The 15342-nt window shown below is 34.6% G+C and overlaps 1 long non-coding RNA gene across 5 annotated transcripts; it reads left to right on the top strand.

Moving 5' to 3' along the window:
* The first annotated feature begins 4884 nt into the window (after positions 1–4884).
* LOC113707972 (uncharacterized) lies at positions 4885–8443 on the top strand. 5 transcript variants are annotated; one of them, XR_011820934.1, is made up of 4 exons: positions 4885–5082; positions 6810–6866; positions 7498–7607; positions 8137–8443. It is a non-coding gene; the product is annotated as an uncharacterized lncRNA (long non-coding RNA). The 5 variants fall into 5 exon arrangements; XR_011820931.1 differs by having other exon boundaries at positions 7326–7607; XR_011820932.1 differs by having other exon boundaries at positions 6747–6866.
* Positions 8444–15342: the final 6899 nt, after the last annotated feature.

The following is a 15342-nucleotide window of genomic DNA, read 5'->3' as shown; positions in this document are numbered from 1 at the left end:
AAAAATGAAGAACTTTGGTGGGTTTTCTTCTTGAGGTGCACGGCTGTCTTAGAGCAAGAAAATGAGAGTGTTGCACGCCACTTCAGATGATGAATTGAAGGGTTTTGATCTAGTGTGATGCACCCATGAGAAGCTTAATAATGTGTGGCCCAAAATGCTCCAAAAGTCAACTAAGGATAGTGCGCGTACACGCGCGCTTCGTGCTCGATTCCTCTCGAGTTTATTTCACTAGTGCACTAAACCTCTAATGCAATTGTATATATACTATTGTTATTCACTCTTAATAGTCCAAAAATAATAGCCTTAAGTTCCTCAATTAATCGCGCGCGTAAAAACGTGTACTTCCGATTTAAGCGCGATAAAGTGAAACTTCCAAGAAACTCTTATAACGATAGTATTACTAACTAATACTTGAGTACTTAAACATAAAATACCTATTTCAACACTAATGTACAATTTTTCAATTTTTCAAGCTCATTATATCCCCAAATCGACTAGTATTTCCAACGCGCATTCGCTATTTTCACTTAACGGGCTTTCAAAAATTAGTTTTTGAAACAAGACACTTTAAAAGTATAAAAAAGCTATAAATCCATGTAATTAGGTCTAAAGAGGTTGGAAAATAATATTCGGAGTAAATGGTCAAGTAAATAATTAAAAAGCGAGAAATAGGAATTTAAAATACGTAAATTTGCGAGTCCTCACGTGAATTGAGTATTAATTCCTCAATTAACCTTTCTTAATCTATTATTGATCATTCTTAATTCTCCAATATTAATACACTCCCGATTCAAGTATAGCCCAGAAAAACGTGTACTCGTTATTCCGAACTAAACGAATTTTCGAAAAGTGAATTTTCTAACAAAACGCTTTAAAATATAAAAGAGGCGCTGTTCCATATAAATGGATTTTCAAATGGTCGAAATAAATAATTCGGAGAAAATGAGTAAATAAATATTTAAGTAAACTTGTAATATTCGATAAATAATAAAAAAATAATTTTGGGTCCTCACATCCTCCTCTCCTTAAAAGGAATTTCGTCCTCGAAATTCACACCTAAGACAATATCATTCTCGTAATGGTTAAGTCTACCGGATCAATCATTAACTTACGTTTTCCAACCCATGCTGGACAATTTCTATTCATTCAACTAGCAATCAAACCTTGATTTTCCTCATTAGATATTTTGATTCCCAGATCATAGGGCAACATAATCGGCCTTATGTTTTTCTCACATAGGTAACGTCTTCACTCTTAATGCAAATTTATAACTACTAACTCCAAATCATGAGTTGATTACTTTTTCTCGTGATATATTAACTTTCTAGAGACATACACGACCGTTTCATCCTATATCGTTAGTATACATTCTAATCTATCCTTTAAAGCATCTGGATAAATTACAAAACTACCTCCTCCGCTCGGTAGGACTATCACAAGTGCATCGGTTAAATACATTTCACTTTTAAAATTCTTCCTCACAATTAAAATCCCAAATAACCTGCCAAGTCTTGCACTCTTTAAAAAAATAATTCCTTGATCAAACCAAAGAAAAGGTTCGGCTACCTCCAAGAACTCCAAATTTCGGTAGGATTTTCTAATCGTTTCCTCTTAAACAACTTCCACTATAGATGAGTCAATAACAATTTCTTCCTTAGATATTGTATAACCTAGAAAGGCTATTTCCCTCCAATCGAATTCACATTTATCGAACATAACGAAAGTTGGTGCATTCATGAGATTTGTAAAACATCATCAAGTATCTTTCATGATCTCCTCAACCTTAGAGTATACCGATATATCATTAATAAATGTCACCATAGGTTAATCCTATTACGATTTAAAACCCCGATGCATTCAGGTCATAATTGCTGCTAGTGCATTGGTAAATCCAACGGCATAATTAAAAGTTCAAAGTATCCCTATCTTGAATTGGAAGTGATTTTAAACACATAAGTTTCTAGGGTTCTCAACTGGTAATAGCTTTACTTTAAATTCAACTTGAATAATATCACAGCTTCTTGCCATTGGTCTAAATCCCCAACTATGTGAGACAATGGAGTATTTGTTCTTAATGGTCACATCGTTCAAGTCTCGATAATCTATATATATTTATATATATATAGCCTCAAACTTCCATTCCAAATGTGCTATCCAATCCCTCAATCATTAGGCTCATCAAATCTACCAAAGATTTCCTTTCACCAGCCCAAGTCTCACAGTATTAATATATCAAATTGGCAATCAAACATGGGATCCCGACTTCAACACCAAGCCCTCGATTTGGTCACGATCCCTGGTCGCCTCTAAGACCTCAAGGTGGTCTATATTCTCAAGCACAATCTCGACTATGTCTAACACCATTCGTGTTTTATTATAAATCTAAAAGTGTGGGGCAAGATTTAAACATACATGTAAGTCATAAAACCAATCAAAAACGGAGTAAAGTTTCATATGTCATAAGGATCATAATGGGTACATCAAGTTGGAATAGGTTTATCAAACCATTTCAAAAGGGGAAGGGAAACAACAAGATTATGGCAAAACGTGCCGAGTTACCAAGATACAAAATAACAAAAGACTTTCCCTTATACAAAAGATTAAATCTCCAAAAGTGCCAGTCTAGTCTAGGGTAAAGTTACAATCTCTATCCCTCAAGTGAAGTTATCTATCCCCACTCGAAAAACTTCTTGCACTTAGACACCTTTTTGGCACTAGATTACTTTGTGGCGAATCTAGCTGGCTGCTGAGTATTTCCTCTTTTTAGATGTACCGGGACAATTCGAAATCTTATGCTCGATACTACCGCACCCAGACACTTTCCTTGCTTTATCCAGCACTTGTCTGCAGTGTGGTTCATCTTGCCACAGTATCCACAACTTGCGTGAGAAGTGACGGCTTGACCAGTTTGAGGATTTTCCTTGTATTCCCTCTCCAGTTCTACATTTTTACGTAGCAACTCAGTTTTCTCTACATATTCCTATTTCCACCGCCCTTCCCAGTAGTCAACCAGTTTCTTTTGAAATTCTACCTCATTTCGAAGAATGTTCATCTCTTTATGCATTTCTTCCAAGGTAGTCATCTTACCAATTGGCTTAAGTCAAGTGCTAACCTGCCAGGCAAATCAAAGGATCAAAATGAATAGCTATTCATAATGGAAGCTCGAGCCGTAGTACTCTTGTTTTCTTTCGCTTATAGGTTACCTCGGCATATAAATCTTAACTAGTCTCTACTTAATACGAGTAAGTTCTTAGGTTTCCACGAGGATACTATCATCATTTACAACCACAACAAGATACCGGGCCTTATTTCTTAATATGAAGGTTCTATGTCTTAGTTCACTTTCCAAAACTTATCTATAAAGTTGTTCGAGAAGAAATCATAAGCTCTTGTTCTTACTAGTGCCTTATTATTTTCTTCTCAAATCAATCTTACTATTTCGAGATTAGATTCTCCGTGAAACCTAAATAGGCGAACTTCAAGAATCGTTCCATTTTCACCACTACAAGAAATTTGGTCATCAGTGACAATATTTCTTAGTGACAATAGAAAAGTTGTCACAGAATGAGGTCCTCTATCAACAACTTTGAAAGTCATCACAAATGTCTCATAGAGCTAACTAATTAGTGACGACTTGTATTTGTCATCACAAACATATTCCCTCTAACAAGATCCAAGAGAGCCGGAGTTATTGGTGAATACTTTTAGTGACGACTTGATGAATATCATCACTATTACTAGCTCTATTTTTGTTGACAACTTTGCAATATCATCACTGAAGCTTGTGTACTTTCGTTACTGGCAACTCTCTGTTGTCACTATAATAATGGATAGCTTTAGTGATAATTATATGTTGTTACTAAACAATCTTAGAATTTTTACAACTTTGGCAATATATTAATATTAATATTGATTTGTTTCTAATGAAACCGGTTGACTATCATACAATTTCGAGCCTCTTGATTTTCATATGAATTCGCAATTTGACTAGTTTAGTCAAATTGGTCATATTAATTTGTCAAAGAATGACTTGTTAAAGGAAAAAGGACTAAAGAAATTTTGTAGTTAATTTCCCAATATTTGAAAAATGTTAAGCTGTAAGAGTTTGTAAATTGAACTAGTTATTAAAGCAAATAAATCCTAAACTCTTTAGTTAATTAATTAAATCAATTTATTGCTTTAATTATTTATTTTTTAGTCAAAGGTAATAAATTAAATGTGAAGTTTTATGTTTGACTAATAGTAAATGAATTATTTATGAAAAAATATTTTTCCTATCTAATTGATCTTTTTTTTAAAATATTTTTAATAAGAAAGAGTTGACTTTAAGAACTACGGTATTGCAAAAGGTACTTTTTATGACAAGGTAATTTTTGACAAAAGTCTAATTCACTGCAAAAAGTCATGTTTTATGACAAGTTTCAGGTTATCGTACAATAATTTAAAGCAAGAATAGCCATCAAAATTCGTGCTTCTCAATGTAAAATAATTGAAAATACTACTGTACTATTAGGCTAAAATAATGAAAGAAACATAAATAAGTTGTAGTAATTTCACAATTTCTAGACAGTGACGTGAATATTAACACTGGATGAGCTATTTGATATCATGAAAAAGCGAACTATTTGAAGTAGAAAAATGTACATTTACCACTAGTATTAATGCAGCAAATTTCTCATCCTTTATGAATAGTTTCAAAAAGGCATAAACAAATATAAATTAATAATATATTACTAAAATTATACTTCAACTAAAAAGTAAAACTAAAAAACTTTATTTGAAATTTTGCAACTAAACAAGAATGGGGGGAAGCTAAGGAATTGAAATTTCATTAAAAGTGAGTAAACAAAGAAGAGGCGCGGGTGTACATAAAACACTTAGAAATCAAGACCGGCTCCTAGTACTCTTTCACTATACACTATACGCCCAACACTTAGAACCAAAATGAGTTTCTCCCTCTTCATCTCTTCATCTTTGCCAAACAAAATAGAAGAACTTCTCCTCCTTATATCTGTTGATTGATTATGGCTCTGCAGTGCTGAATCGAAGACTTCCTCTACCACCAACACTCTACAATAGAAGGTCCGCCCTTTCTCTTTTTTCTCCTGAAAATTTTCCCAAATTTTTTGCCCTAATTAATTTTTTGCTAAAAATTTCTCTCCAATTTTTTTGGGTTTCTTTTGATTTATGGATGGAGTCATCTCCTGATTGTGGAATTTGTTTTGTTGTGGATTTCTACCCTAAAATTTTTTCCCAACTTTTTCTTATACAAAACAAGGGGCTTTAGAGAGATTCGATTGTGGGTACATACCGATTTGTGATGGGCCTAGGAGGGCAAATTTAGTGTTTCATTTTTTGTGTTAGTGGGAATGGAAGAGAATTAGGAGTGATTTTGTGAATTTTTTGGTAGTAAGTGGTTGCATGCGAGGAAACTAGTTGGTAGAATGGTGTTGGGTTAAGAGGGAAATGAAAAATAGTGATTCGGGATTTAATTAAGTGGATAAGTAGCTCAAGATATAGGTACAAGGTTTGGTGAAAATTTTTGTACTGTCAAAGATATCTTTTGTTTTGTTGAAATTTGGTTAACTGTAATGGGAATTTCACCAATAAACTATTTATTTAGTTGGAGTGTGCTTTCTCCTTCACATTGCCAAAGCGTGTATGGCCCTGTTTCTTGTTTGTTTGATTTGGAGTGGTAATTTTTTCCTATTTCCCAAAAAGGGATCTCATTAAGAAAAAAAGGAAAAAATAGATTTTTGTAAGATGGACTTGATGGTGGGCTTTATGATACTAACTTCAACCATTACCATACCAGTCCTTTGTATTCCTCCTGTTGTTCTAAACATCTAAATATATAGTCAAATTTGTCACTTCACTTAATAGTTAGGTCAATCTGTATTATGTCTACCATACGAGTCCTTTGTGTTCCTATTACTGTATTATGTCACTTCACTTAAAAGATGTTGGAAATGATACAAGGAAAGGCAATTGCTATAGACCTATGGCTATCCAAACAATATTAAGTGATCATGATAATCTGCTGATTCATCTGGGGTCTTATGAACTTAAAAGAATCACTTGAAATAGTCTTGACAATAGGAAAATAGTGGAATTGATATGGAATTAGTCACATTTTAGTTGGGTCTTAACTTGTATGCCTTGATACAAGAAAAGCTCGAGCACATTAACCTAAAATGGAAAGCTAGCTAAAAGCTTTCACAAGTTAGTTCAATTTAGTATTTACCTACTAGGAGTTTGGCTTGTTATTTAAGATTGATATATAGTGCTGCTGTAATTTCACTGTGGATAATTAACCAACTCAGATTGAATCACTTAAGAATGAGGCATGAAGTTTAAGATGAGATGACTTTATAGATAGATACATACATAGTTGTGTCTTATAGGTGGATCATGGAGTTCACCTTTGCATATTCTGAGCGGTGAAAAATTCATCCTTATCTTATTTTTCATTCAATTAATTGAGAGCTTATCAGCTCAATAGCTTTTCACTTAACTATTAGGTACTTTTTAGTCTTAGGAAAGCAAAGTTAATTTGTTACAAGTCTATACCAGAGTAAAGTGATATATGCTAAGTGGCAACTAGAACGGCTATCTATTTATTTAATGTAAATACAGCTTTGAACAGAATTTTTGTAGAAAAGTTGCATTGTAGTATAGACTTTCATGTAATTACGTATGATGCCTGACCTCTGCATAATCAATTAATCCACCGGCTTCTTGTACAGATTGGATCACTGAGTTGAGTAATTCTCTGCAATTAACTTGTCCATTTTCTGCTGTAAATTTAGCTTCTGTCAACGAGCGACTTATGGACAAGGCCTACAAAATACCATGAAGAGCAAAAGGTATTGGCACCAGGACATGCCTTGATTTGGTTTTGACAGATTAAACTAAGCACAAATAAGTTGTGCAATCCATCTATTTACTCTTAATTTCTAAAAAAGTTGTGCAATCCATCTAGCAACTTGTTTGGTCTATTTTGTCTCATTTAATCCTCTAAATGTTCTATTTTTTGTTTGTTAAAAAGACATCTCTGGAGCATAGATTATTTTGATTAGTTGAAATAATCTCTAGAGCATAGTCATCCCTAGTTAATAAAAATCATTTACGACTGGTTAGCTCAAATATAGATTACGCTTGACTAAAGTTGATTGTAATGACTATGCTTGACTATCCTTTAATTTTTGAGCAATAATGCTCTATTCAGATTGATAGTTGTAGGTATTGCTAGATCAATCTGCATATGTACAATTTGATGTGAATTAAACTCCCAAAACTTAAATTGTTTGTACTGTGATTATTAGCTTTTTTGCAGTGATTGAAGCTACTGACATAGGCTCAATGTCTCACTAGGAGATTGTCATATAGCTGCATTTTTTACTTTAAGGCGAGTTAACATGAACTCTCTTTTTTTCCTTTTTCCTTTGTTTTTGTGACCACATGCGCACTTAATTGGAAATGACTATCCAATCTCAGCAGCAACTGATGGAAACACTTGTGAGCCAACAAACTTAGATGCAGAAACAGCAGAATGAAATGTAGAGCCTGCTTAAATCTCTAAACACAACTGGAAGCTAGGCAGCAAGGTAATGAGAGCACATATGCTCGTAATGCATGGCAAAACCTTTTTCTGATCATACTTTTAATAAGGTAGATTTGTAATAGTACAAATCAAGTGCAATATGAATCATGGACATAATTTTCTGCCCAATTGACTTAATGAGGGCATTTATATAGATGCTTTAATTTTGGGTAGTAAGCTAATTTAAAATAACCTTTTACGGGTTGAAGAATGAACTTAATCAAGTTATTGTAGCACAGCAATTTGCAGCGAATCATTGTTTTATGTTATCCATGGCTAATTTTTATAAGTAACAATCCTTTGTCTTCAGTAGAACATATAGAATATAAATAAGTTATTGACATTACTAATACTTTAATAGCTAACTTTTGAGTTCATTTGGGATATTGTTCTTGTTATGACAATTCTTCACCTTCTTTATTCTTTTCCTTAATAATTTCCTACTCATTATTTGAGTTTGTGATAAGTAAATCTAAGATTTTTTTCCTTTTCAAAATGCTTGTTACTTACTATTGTTATACTACTTTATGCAGACAAATGCTACTATGTCAGATTTTGTGCAAAATTCACAGCTACTAAGTGGACTCAAGAAGGATGAAGATAAAGATTCTTTTTTGGCTCGTGAAGTGTTTTGGAAGTTTTTATGACTTCTGAGGCTCGGATGCTTTTTGTAAACTTGATTGACTTTGCATGAACAATTTGGGTTACACAGTACCACTTCTATTGTAGTATTTGTAGGATGACATTGAACTTAAACATTATATTTTGGTCCTTTGTAGCATAATGGATGCTTTTAGCTATTAATTAGCAGGCCTTTTATGGTTCTTTTGATTTGATGAATTGTTGGATTCCTTTTTAGTATAATGGATGCTTTTAGATATTAATTAGCAGGCCTTATATGGTTCTAATTTGATGTATTGTTGGATTGGCTGCTTTTAGGACAATCGTTTGTATCGGGTTTCATAGTGACAATATATTGTTACTAATCAGATTTCTCCACTAACAACAAAAAGTTGTCACTAAATAGGGTGTATAACAAAAAGGTATATAGTGATAATAAATGTTGTCAGTAAAGAGCCATTTTTAGTGACGACTCTAAAGAGTTGTGAGTAACCAATCAATACCAACGGCAACTATGAAAAGGATTTTACTGACGACACTACTACGAGCATCATTGATAAGGTGAGATGTCGTCACTATATATGTATTTATTATTGACAAAAAATATTGTCACTAATGAATAACATTTACTGACGACATTTAATGTTGTGACTGTGTACCTTTACCGACAGAGATTCACTGACGACTTTGTGACAACTAAAATGTTGTCAGTAAAACACGTTAGTGACGACTTTTACATTTTCTGTGATAATAATCAGTTGTCACTGATGACCAAATTTCTTGTAGTGCACATCTCTCTTGATTTTTAGGTTGGCTTATTAGTCTAGAGCTTTAGTACTTAATCAATCGTGCTGGGACATCAATCATATGGTCAATAGCAGTAGTTATGTGATTGTTTCCTTCATTTCTAAGTTTCGGGTTCAGTCCAGCAGTCGCTCTATATTCGTCCCCTTGAATTTGGAGTTGTTTAACCCCTCGCCCTCGATCCTTTTCCACTCCTTTGGCCACCCATAAATTTAACATGTTTAAAGGCATGACATAAAGTGAGCGCACATAAGCGGAGTTTAAAAGTGACACCTTTATCACACCAAACAGATACAAAAATAAAAGGGAAGACACTGAAATAATCGCAAATGTGTACAACCCAATTATGGATTTGAAATCATAAAGCAGTAAAGTCAAACATGTCATGAGTAGCGTTTAATCGCCTCACAAGGTAGGAAATATAGTGAAACAAGATACAAAATGTAATGGCCTTTAAGCGAACGCCACCCCGTTTATCTTTGGCAAAAACTATTAAAATAGTTTAAATCACTAGATTAGTGATTGGCGGAGCCAAAAGTCTTCACTACCTCCGTATGATCATTTTCATTTCCAGCACTAGGAGTTTTAGATCTCATGTCCCTTACCGAATATCTTGTCATCTTCCACTTGTTCAACCAAGGTAACACATCCAGCCATCGACTTATCCATCCTGTCTTTAATTTCGTGTACTACCCTAACAAGTCGGTTCTTTGCTTTTTAAAGCTTCTCACAAGATGCCTTTGTCTTCCTCGCTCCTCAAGCACCTCATTCTCCACTTCAGGAATTCTAGCAGTTTAGGCATCCACAATTGCCCTCAACTCTCGAACTACCCTAGTTTCCTCGGACAGCCACTTTAGATGATCGACCACTATTAACACCCCCACATTTGGACGCGAGCAAGTCCTTTGAAAATCACGTGAAGTTCTAGTCTAGCAAATTGGATTATCTCTCCAATGCTCCCTTAGGTCTCTCTCAATAATGGACCACCGGAAGGCGTCCCCAAGACAATTTAATATCACACTTACCTCACATAACTTACCCTTAAAGGTAAGAACTCATGTAGATCCAAATACACTAAATAAACCAGATTTGATCACTTCATACTATCCCAAATGTATCACACAAGATCAAGATTCCTTGCCATCCATTAATTCAAACCTAGGTTCTAATTTTCACTTTCACAAGTGATCACTTAACTTCCCAACTAGTTTTACAGTCCGGCATCCTAAACTTTCAAACTTAGGATACACTACAGAGATCTAAAGCCTAAGCTCCGATACCAACTGTGACGTCCCCACTTCTCCCTAACGTGAACCAGAGGGTATCCGCGGGATGCCTGCCCAGCTCTCGCCAGGACTCATGGCAATATCCATTCAAGCTTAGTACAATACTATTCAACAACACCAGATAAGTAAGAAAGTGCTGAAAACTTTCAAACTTAACAATATACATATAATGATTATCCAATCCTTACATCAAATTCCCAAAAGTTATATCAATACCCAAAATATACAACATCCAGGTACATCAAATATCCAAATCATACATCAGATTTCCAAAAGTACAACCAATAAGAGGTCTAGCCCAAAATACATGAGAAATCCTATGCCAAAAGTACATCAAAAGGGGTTCCTCCAAGTCTCATTCCATGCCCAATCCTGTTAAGAAAAACAAATCTACAGGGTGAGCGAAACGCTCGTGAGGCCAAGATCATACATGCAAGTACATAGTCCAAGTAACAAGCCCAAATAACAGGTCAAAAGATAAAGTACAAGTAATTGACAATTCCAATGAAATGTAAACAGAAACAATTCAAGGATATGGCAGCTCTCAGGAGTTAAGTTCCACATGCTTTGCCAGGTTCATTCGTATACCTTCCCGCGATGACTCTCCGTCAACCGGGTCGGTATTTCTATTCCGTAAATCACCACTTACTTCCCTCTGTCCACCGTACACTACACCGGGCCTGCAAGACATTTATAAGGCGATACTCCACGAGTATGCCAAGCAAGACCTCTCATTAGGTCGAGTTTATTTGTCTCATGGCTCGCCAAGGTTCCCAACCAAGCTCATGCTAGCTCGAGTCCAAGGTCGGCCTATGAGTTTGGGCATCCCCCATGTACATTTGTGCGTCGAGGAGATTCACTCCAAAGACGTATGCAGCCATAGCATACTATTTCATGTAATTCAATCATTTGACACATTCCATCAATTGATATATTCAAGCATTTGAAGCATAAATCATTGTTTCAAATGAGAACGACCGCGATAAAGTACACACTCGACTCCATTTTTCGAAATCTCAAAGCATTGATAACAGGTAAGCATGTATCAAGTTCGTAGGAGTTCAAGTAATCATGCACTTGACACTCACCAATATAAAAAATGAGGAAGAAATGTCCCTCGGAGCTTTAGGCGTTCACTGTTGGATCCTCTTGAAGGTCCTCTTGTGTGCCTGAGCAATTAACAATAGACTATCATTTACAAACCCCTACTATTAAAGAAGATCGTACCATAGTACAATCTTAGAAAGTCTCGTGAAACAAGCCCTATTGATCCTAAATCAAGGCTCTCAAGTGGGGTTTCAAAGTACAAGAGAAATTTAGTTTCCATCTTGGAAATCAAGTATAAAACATTCAAGTAATATCGAAGGAATAAGGAGTACTTGAAAAACTCCATTTCCTTGGAATTCGGAAAATTTCAATTTTGATACGATACATTAGAAAAATCGTATCTCACACTTTACAAGTCAAAATTGGAAAACTTGGTACTGTTGGAAACCTCTTCGAAGGTGCTAAAAGTTTATAGAATACACTTTCCCATGATTCTAGACGGAAAGTATCAAAAATTGGCTCAAAGTTGCTGTTTTGAACATAAAGACAGCTTTCGGGGTTGGTTTTTAGCCAACTTTGGAAATTCGGCAAAAATTCACTCAATTTCAACTAGTCTTTGAAATTTAGAACTCTATTAGAGTTATAATCCAGGTTTAAAACAAAACAAGTGGAATGAGAATTGAAGTTTCGAGCACCAAGATATGGTAGCTCAAAGTTACTCAAATTTCCTTGTTAAACAAGGGTTTTCTAAAATCAAGTCACGAACTTTGGAAGTTTAGTTGAGCAATGAAACGGCCTCAGAATAACACCAAAATTAGTAGTATAATACTGCCCTATAAGGGTTGTTCCTCTACCAAATTTTATGGATAAATAAGCACAAAAAGTGGGTTAACAAAACCGTTGAAATCACAAGAAATTCGAAGGCTAAGCTACCTTTGAACTTCCGTTTTGGCGTTTCCAAACATTTGGTCAAGAAACATCTCAAACATGGTTTATTCCAGTAGGAAATGTCCAAAATATGTTCAAGGTGCATTCGATAGATGATTTACAATAAGAAGCTTTGGATAACAAGTCCCAAACCGTAGTTAGTTTCAAATCTGTCCAAAATACTGTTTTCGTTCACAAAGTCAGTTTTGAATTTCGATCATAAATCACTCAATTCAACTCGGAATTGAGCGTGGTTGGTGGCGTTAGAAAATAGACTCATAAGGATATATTTTCTCAGAAAAAACCATTTTCAAAATCTGTCCATAAATAGCTCATTCGTGAGCATCAATTTGCAGCTCATGTGCTGCCTTCTAGGAAGCAACGAAACAGGACAGTGGATTTCAAACGAATGGTTTGGCTCACTCAAATGCAACCAGAATGTGCATTTTGTACCAATAGAAAGTTAGGAATGTCTAGTTTCTAGTGCCACAAACGGTACTCGGTTCAGACATCGGAATAAAAAGATATAGCCGAAACAAATACACTGCCTGGGTGAATACGGGATAAATTTTCAGATTTCTAAGCTTTCGTAAATCCAACATTTGGGTGACCAAATCAAGTTATTTTTTAATGAAACTTTTTACACAACCAATATAACATGTAAACAACATAATCAAGCCATTAGAACCTCAAAATTTTGCACAAAAGTGGTCGGACAAGGCAGGGGTAAAACGGTCACTTTTGCCCCAAGCACCTCCTTTGATTTTCTACCAACAATACAACATTAATCCACTAATTTAAGCACTAAACCAACATTAATTTCATCATTATTCACCAAATCAGTCCATCCAATCCAAGTGGGAGTTCATAGAGCCTACATAACAATTTTTTCCTCAAAATAATGCTACCCACTTGCATGCATGAGTTTGTATGAGTACTAGAACTTCCATAAATCAAGATTTCGGTAGTTGATCGTTACTTACTTTACTTGGTGTCCAAAGCAGAAATTTTCGGTCCCTCCTTGGCCCAAGAAAATCGTAAAAACAGCCCTTTTTCTTAGCTTAGTGTAGTCTCCAAGTGATTAGCTATGTATGGTGAAATTTTGGTGTGATTTGGTGAAGGATTAGTGAAGATTTGATGAGGGAAAAATGAAGAACTTTGGTGGGTTTTCTTCTTGAGGTGCACGGCTGTCTTAGAGCAAGAAAATGAGAGTGTTGCACGCCACTTTAGATGATGAATTGAAGGGTTTTGATCTAATGTGATGTACCCATGAGAAGCTTAATAATGTGTGGCCCAAAATGCTCCAAAAGTCAACTAAGGATAGTGCGCGTACACGCGCGCTTCGTGCTCGATTCCTCTCGAGTTTATTTCACTAGTGCATTAAACCTCTAATGCACTTGTATACATACTATTGTTATTCACTCTTAATAGTCCAAAAATAATAGCCTTAAGTACCTCAATTAATCGCGTGCGTAAAAACGTGTACTTCCGATTTAAGCTCGATAAAGTGAAACTTCCAAAAAAATTTTATAACGATAGTATTACTAACTAATACTTTAGTACTTAAACATAAAATACCTATTTCAAGACTAATGTACAATTTTCCAATTTTTCAAACTCATTATATCCCTAAATCGACTAGTATTTCCAACGCGCATTCGCTATTTTCACTTAACGGGCTTTCAAAAATTAGTTTTTGAAACGAGACACTTTAAAAGTATAACAAAGCTATAAATCCATGTAATTAGGTCTAAAGAGGTTAGAAAATAATATTTGGAGCAAATGGTCAAGTAAATAATTAAATAAGCGAGAAATAGGAATTTAAAATACATAAATTTGCGAGTCCTCACGTGAATTGAGTATTAATTCCTCACTTAACCTTTCTTAATCTATTATTGATCATTCTTAATTCTCCAATATTAATACACTCCTGATTCAAGTATAGCTTAGAAAAACGTGTACTCGTTATTCCGAACTAAACGAATTTTCGAAAAGTGAATTTTCCAACAAAACACTTTAAAATATAAAAGTGGCGTTGTTCCATATAAATGAATTTTCAAATTGTCGAAATAAATAATTCGGAGAAAATGAGTAAATAAATATTTAAGTAAACTTGTAATATTCGATAAATAATAAAAAAAATTTCAGGTCCTCACATAGACACAGTGGACATTTTCAAGCAAAGATTGCCCCAATTTGCAATTTATCAATCAATGTGACTGATTTTATTTTGGGGCTATAGAAGTGGGCAAAAATGTGAACTGTACAGTGAAGGAAAAAAGGTATCTCATTGGGCCTTTCGAGTGACCTCTTTTAATTTTGAGCACTCTTATTGTACAGTTCGGATCACCAATCTAGTGTACGTAAAGATTTTAGAAAGCATACACTTGTGAATTTTCAGGCTAGACGTTGAAAAAATCTCAATTTAGTCTTATTTCTTAAAATTCATCATGAAATCTCCAATGAGTAAAAGAATGAAATGTACATGAATATATACAAAGCAATAATTGCTGAAAAAGTTTAAAACAAAATTTCTCGTTCAATTATAATACAAATGAGAAGAGAAAAACTTCTAAAGAGCTCCACATATACACTTTTTGTCTCCTTTTCTTTTGGGACAAAAATGTATTAACAAATCAAATATACAGAATATTTTTTTTTGAAAAACAATTATGAAATCTCTTAGAGGCTTTAGTCTAACGCTTCCAGATAGATCCTTCATGTTTTCCTTGCAAGGCCTGCCCAAGAATCAAGTAATACTTGTAATTTTCAAATTTTATTAGACATAGAAAAATATTTTTCACCTTATTAAAGCATTTTTATGAATGCAGGGGAGGGGGAAAAACAAAAGAAAAAAATACCCCGAGTTAGTAAGCAAGACTATAAAATCGGAGTGCATGTCCTATTAGGGAGCCCTTTTATGCCAAGGGTAGGCCTAACATAAAAATGCAATCCTCTAGGGTAGGCACCATACAATACATGATGAATCCGATCAACTGATTGAATGAAAAATGATTTGAAAAATTTGGCCAATTGGAGTGAGAAGAGACATTT

Source organism: Coffea arabica, chromosome 9c, assembly GCF_036785885.1.
Source record: "Coffea arabica cultivar ET-39 chromosome 9c, Coffea Arabica ET-39 HiFi, whole genome shotgun sequence".
Taxonomy (NCBI): domain Eukaryota; kingdom Viridiplantae; phylum Streptophyta; class Magnoliopsida; order Gentianales; family Rubiaceae; genus Coffea; species Coffea arabica.
This window is presented reverse-complemented; position numbering and strand designations above follow the sequence as displayed.